We start from the raw sequence: 5,084 nt of genomic DNA, 5'->3' as shown, positions 1-5,084 counted from the left end.
TTGGTTTACCTGAAATTGCAGCCTTACATTCAGACATCCATGGCGGCTAGGAGCAATCAGAAATTATCATTTCGATTCTATGGCCCTTTCAGAATCCTGTAGCGAGTTGGACAAGTGGCAAACAAACTTGACTTACCTGATACCTGCAAGATCCATCCTGTGGTGCATGTATCCCAGCTCAAAGCACATATTGTCCCCTACATTCAGGTCAGCACTACAATTGATGTTCCCTCTGAGCCTTCAAATAATACTACACCTATTGCAGTACTGGATCACTGTCTGGTTACTCGGGGTTCTTCTTGCCTCTCCTAAGTTCTAGTTTGATGGTTAGAGTTACCTGCAGCATTGACGCTTCCCAACTGCTCCGGCTTGGGGACAAGCCGGGATTCAAGAGGGACGGAGTGCTATGACCCTGAAGACAGAGTGAGCGTATAGCCGAGTGGAAAGGTTAAAAGCTTTGTAACTCTCCTTTGGGCAGCCGTGTGGGCATGGGCCAAGTTATCGGGCTGAAAGCCCATGTAAGGGTGGTGATATAAACCCAGGATTCGCTGTGTTCAAGACATGGATAGAATAATTATCTGAACCCTCTCTGATATAAACCCAGGATTCGCTGTGTTCAGCTGGGAGCAGCGAAGGAGGATCAACTAATCCGCATTGTCATTGTGGTACGTGGTTGATATCAACTAATCTCTGTAATATCTAACTCTATATCGCTAAACCAAAAGAGAGCCTCTGAAGGCCTCGGCGTTGTTTCCGCCAATCCCGTCATTCTGGGTGTTTTTTTGCCTCCTTTTTCTTGTTTGCTAATTGTGTTCCGTGAGCCAGGTCTGCTTGGGGCCCACGAGAGGTTCATTTGCTTCTTGACATGGACATGTTTGCTGCCTCTGTTTGGGCCGTTGGTGTCTCATGGGCTGCTCAATGTGTTCCCCGTGTGTGCTGATTATTTTGGCCTCTTTTCGTTGTTAGACGGTGGGCTGCCCGGGGAGCCTATATTTCTCCTGCGCGCTGCCCTACTGTTGACCTGTTGGCATCCCCAGCTGTGCGTCGTTTGCCCTGTTTCCGTCGCCGAACGGAGCTTCTCGGGTGCGTCGCCGAGTACACACGTCTCCTCCTTTCCTTCTTCGGTAAGCTCTGGTCCTTTTCCTTTTCCTTCGTTGTTCTTCTGTGCTAAGTTCTTGAATTTCCTGGCTTCATTCCGGTGATTTGCCTTGCTTTGTTCTCTGTCACATATCGTTTAACTCGAATTTTTCTTCATTTTTTTGCCCGGGTCCGCTCACCCGCTGTTTGCTGTGGTGCTCCTGCTTCTTGGGCCTTTGGCCCTTCTGGTGGTCTGCATTGCAGATGAGGTTACCAATTCTAGATTCTATTGCTGGTTCATTGTGGCCGCATATTATTCTGTTGTAGTTTTCTGCAACTATGGTTTTCCTTTTGGTTTTCTGATTGCGATTGTTTATTTCTACTGCATACGAGTTATAAAAGGTGATTTTTTTGGTCTTCGTGGTGACGCTGTGTGCATGCCGATTTTATTTGCATTCTGTTATTGCTTGGCATTTGCTTATTGTACGTTGGCCGTCTCCTTTTCATTGATTGGTCTTTCTGGTGTATAGTGTGGCATGTTCTTTGTGTGTGCGGCTACTTTAGTAGTGTAGCACGTGTGGTCAGGCGTAGAGCCTTTATTTGATCAGATTTGTTGTCAGGATATCCTTCAATATGCATGCACAATACTCTTTGCTGGTCTTTATTTCTTGATCGTTAGTAAAAGCCTATCGATTTTGAGAGATCTTGATGTGTACCATTTTCCACTTTCTGTTTTTAGAGCCTTGCACTATATCTCCACCTTTGTAGTAGGCACATGTTCTTACTTGAGTCACTTTTAATGATGTCAGAATTGATGGAGATGGCCTCCTCTTCTGCTAATGAATCTAAATCCTCTCTTATATCATTAGCATAGTACTTCAATTGTGACTTGGTGATGCAGGGACCAAATCATTTCATTTTTTGATTATGATAACTCTATTGTGGCTTGGTGATGCAGCCACCAAATCATTTCATTTCCTGATGATGGGAAGTCAACTGCATGGTGAGTGTGAAAAAAATCCTACTACCAACTTTTGATATTCCACTCGATTTGAGATCATTAGAATTTCATTGGGCGTGAATTTCTTTTTCGTTCCAGTATTTTGGGAACCACATGAGAACTAGGTCTTTGCCAACAAAGCATCCTTTCATTTTACCTGTATCGTCGCCAATGCCAAGATGAGATGACACTACTGTTATTTGTATATATAACCGAGTGTTGTAAAGTTTAATTATGTTTTTCTATTCAAGTCAATCATATTATATAGTTGACTTCTATACATGTACTGATATACAATACTACAATATAGCATATTGTGTGTGGCTGACTTTTATACATATACATTTTAATTACTGAATATGTTCTAAAATAATATCTTTAGTTGGTGAATCCAAACTACTACTCATTATTCTGCCGCTATAGAGAGCTCAACAAAATGCAGGCGCTCATCCTTTACCGGCGCAGCGTTAGCGCGCCAATATTTCTAGTAGGTAGGAATCCTGGACCAAAATCTGACCTTCCATTGGACCACGTCGCTCGTTTTTTTCCCGGGCGTCGGATCTCAAGCAGTGTCTGCTTCAGTCGTTGATCTAGGACCTCACTTCCTGACCCTTCGCGAGAGCCGTGAGGGCATCGGCAGTGATAAGGAAGGGAGCAGCGGGGTGGTGGCGCAGGGAAGAGTCCACGTGCTGGGCTCTTTTCGAGGATGGATGGAGCCGTCAAGAGCAGCAGCAGGGGGCGCGTAGTGGAGTGCGAGGCATTGGCTGCAACAGGCGAAGGCAACACGGGTGGAGGAGCAGTGCAGGATGCGGGCGCGATTGTATTGTGTTTGCTCTGTAATTGAAGATTAAATGCTATTGATTCAATTCCTTGTGTTAACAGGCTCCAACTCTTTTCAGGCTAGCACTATTTTTAGGCCACAATTTTGCTACACAGATGACCTTTATCGTGTTGTTTATATTTTGCCCCAACAAGAATCATATAACCTTCTTTAGTTTAAAATAAAGTAGAGGTACTTTTTTGTTGCCACTGCGAATATTATGCCTTATCCTAAAATATTGGTCATGAATATTAGACATAACAGGGAACAATGAGTTGTCACTTACCCTACTAACCAACAGTTCTGCCGTGCTCTTCTTTCTTTCTTTTTTGTTTGTGGGCAGATAACTACTTGTAGTTTCTAAGCACCAGTTTTCAGTTTGATGATTTAGAGACAAGCAGTACACACTCATAGCAACCAATGATGTATAATAAATTAATAATGAGCAGGCATAACTCACCATATAGGGAGACTGCACTAATTCTATGTACTTTAGCTAATGTTTCTATACCTGGATAGTTTTGTGGTATATCATCATAATATAATTATGTATTTGTGTGGTACTAATCATGCAATAATGCAACGTCTCGCTCTCATTTTAGAAAAATGCTTACGGCTGAGTTTAGCAAAAATGCTTACGGTTGAGTTTAGCAAAATGTTTACGGCTGAGTTTTCAGTTTAGCATAGTTACTGTAACAATAATAACAATGACAGGAAGCACTAAAATTTCTTTGGCATGCGACATAACCTGATCAAACAACTTCAAAGGACATGGGTTCAGAAGGAAAGACCTATCAACAGATATAAACCAATTATAATGCATTATGGTCAAGTGACATTTCAATATATGTTATAGAGACACAAAATTCATAACTCAGGACAGTTTTTGGTTTTTTCCAAGATATAATCCATAAATAATATGATTTTTTCCTGATGAGTAACCATCCTTCTCCATTTCTGCAGGCCTCATTGCAGAGAATGCTAAAGAAACAGTGTAGTAATCGAGCCACATCAAAATTCTCATTTGCGACTACTAGTGTAAATATTACAGTCATGATCATGCAATGCTTGATCTCCTGTAAATTCGTAATACAGGTTGCAATTCAAAGCCGTATAGCGGCTTGCTTTATTTGATCAAGTTTAAATGACATGTGTTGTATTGGTTATTTGTCCCAAATTGATACTTTCAGCATTCACTTATTTGTTATCCTTGTAATTTTTAACATTTTACCTCCTAATATGCATAAAAAGTATGCTAAAGATAAATGCAAGTGGCGCATCACATGAACTACTACCTTAAGGTTATGTGTTTTCTGATTCAATTACGCAATATGCATGACATGATGTTCATAAAGGCGAAAAATATATCTGCTAATGGATTCTATCTGTTTTTTCATCTTCCTTGGCTCATGTTAGTGCATGATCTTTTGTAGGCATGTTCCTTGATCATGCTCAGAAAGAACAAGGTTTGTCACTCCCTAAACGATATGAACCGTGCTATCCAGTACTCACCTCAGGACATAAGCAAACAAGATAATTCTGAGCCATGAGCCAACCTATCACACACAGGTCTAGAATGGCCTGCTGGGCGCGGCAACGCCACGCCGAGTTTCTAGTCTACACGAAAAAGCGATGCCTGAGCGATCAACGATTCTGGTGTCAATCCATGTGATCCCTCCCGCCGACGACCTGTTCAGAGACAGTAGGGGGTGGGGTTTACTAGTCGACGACCATGATATATACTCACTACTAGAAAAAGTGCCTATAGCACCGGTTGAGGATGGACTTTGGTACCAGTTCTTACAACCGGTACTAGGCATCCGAGACCAAAGGCCAGAGGCATTAATACCGGGTGAATGACCCGGTACCAAAGGGATCTTTGCACTGTGTCAAAAGAAAATAGGGGCGCATTGCGGTGGCTAGGATTCGAACCTATGACCTCTTTGTCTCACGTGTATCTCCTTTACCATCTCATCTACGAAGTAGTTGTGATTGAGGGGAAGATATTTTTCTTTTTAAGTAACCTGTGAAGCACTTTTAGTACCGGGTGGTAAACACCACCCAGTACCAAAGACTAGACATAGGTACCGGGTGGTGTTTTTACCCGGTACTAATGTGGGAGGATCCATTAGTACCGGGTGGTAACACCACCTGGTACCAATGTCTAGCCTTTGGTACCGGGTGGTG

General features: G+C 42.5%; 1 long non-coding RNA gene across 1 annotated transcript; it reads left to right on the top strand.

The window, feature by feature from the left end:
* The first annotated feature begins 1,562 nt into the window (after nucleotides 1–1,562).
* On the top strand, nucleotides 1,563–2,353 carry LOC120646345. The gene is made up of 2 exons (XR_005664393.1): nucleotides 1,563–2,080; nucleotides 2,177–2,353. It is a non-coding gene; the product is annotated as an uncharacterized LOC120646345 (long non-coding RNA).
* The last annotated feature ends 2,731 nt before the right edge of the window (nucleotides 2,354–5,084 follow it).

The sequence above is a fragment of the Panicum virgatum genome, chromosome 8K, assembly GCF_016808335.1.
Source record: "Panicum virgatum strain AP13 chromosome 8K, P.virgatum_v5, whole genome shotgun sequence".
Lineage (NCBI taxonomy): Eukaryota > Viridiplantae > Streptophyta > Magnoliopsida > Poales > Poaceae > Panicum > Panicum virgatum.
Note: the sequence above shows the minus strand (reverse complement) of the source record. Positions and strands in the feature narration are given on the sequence as shown.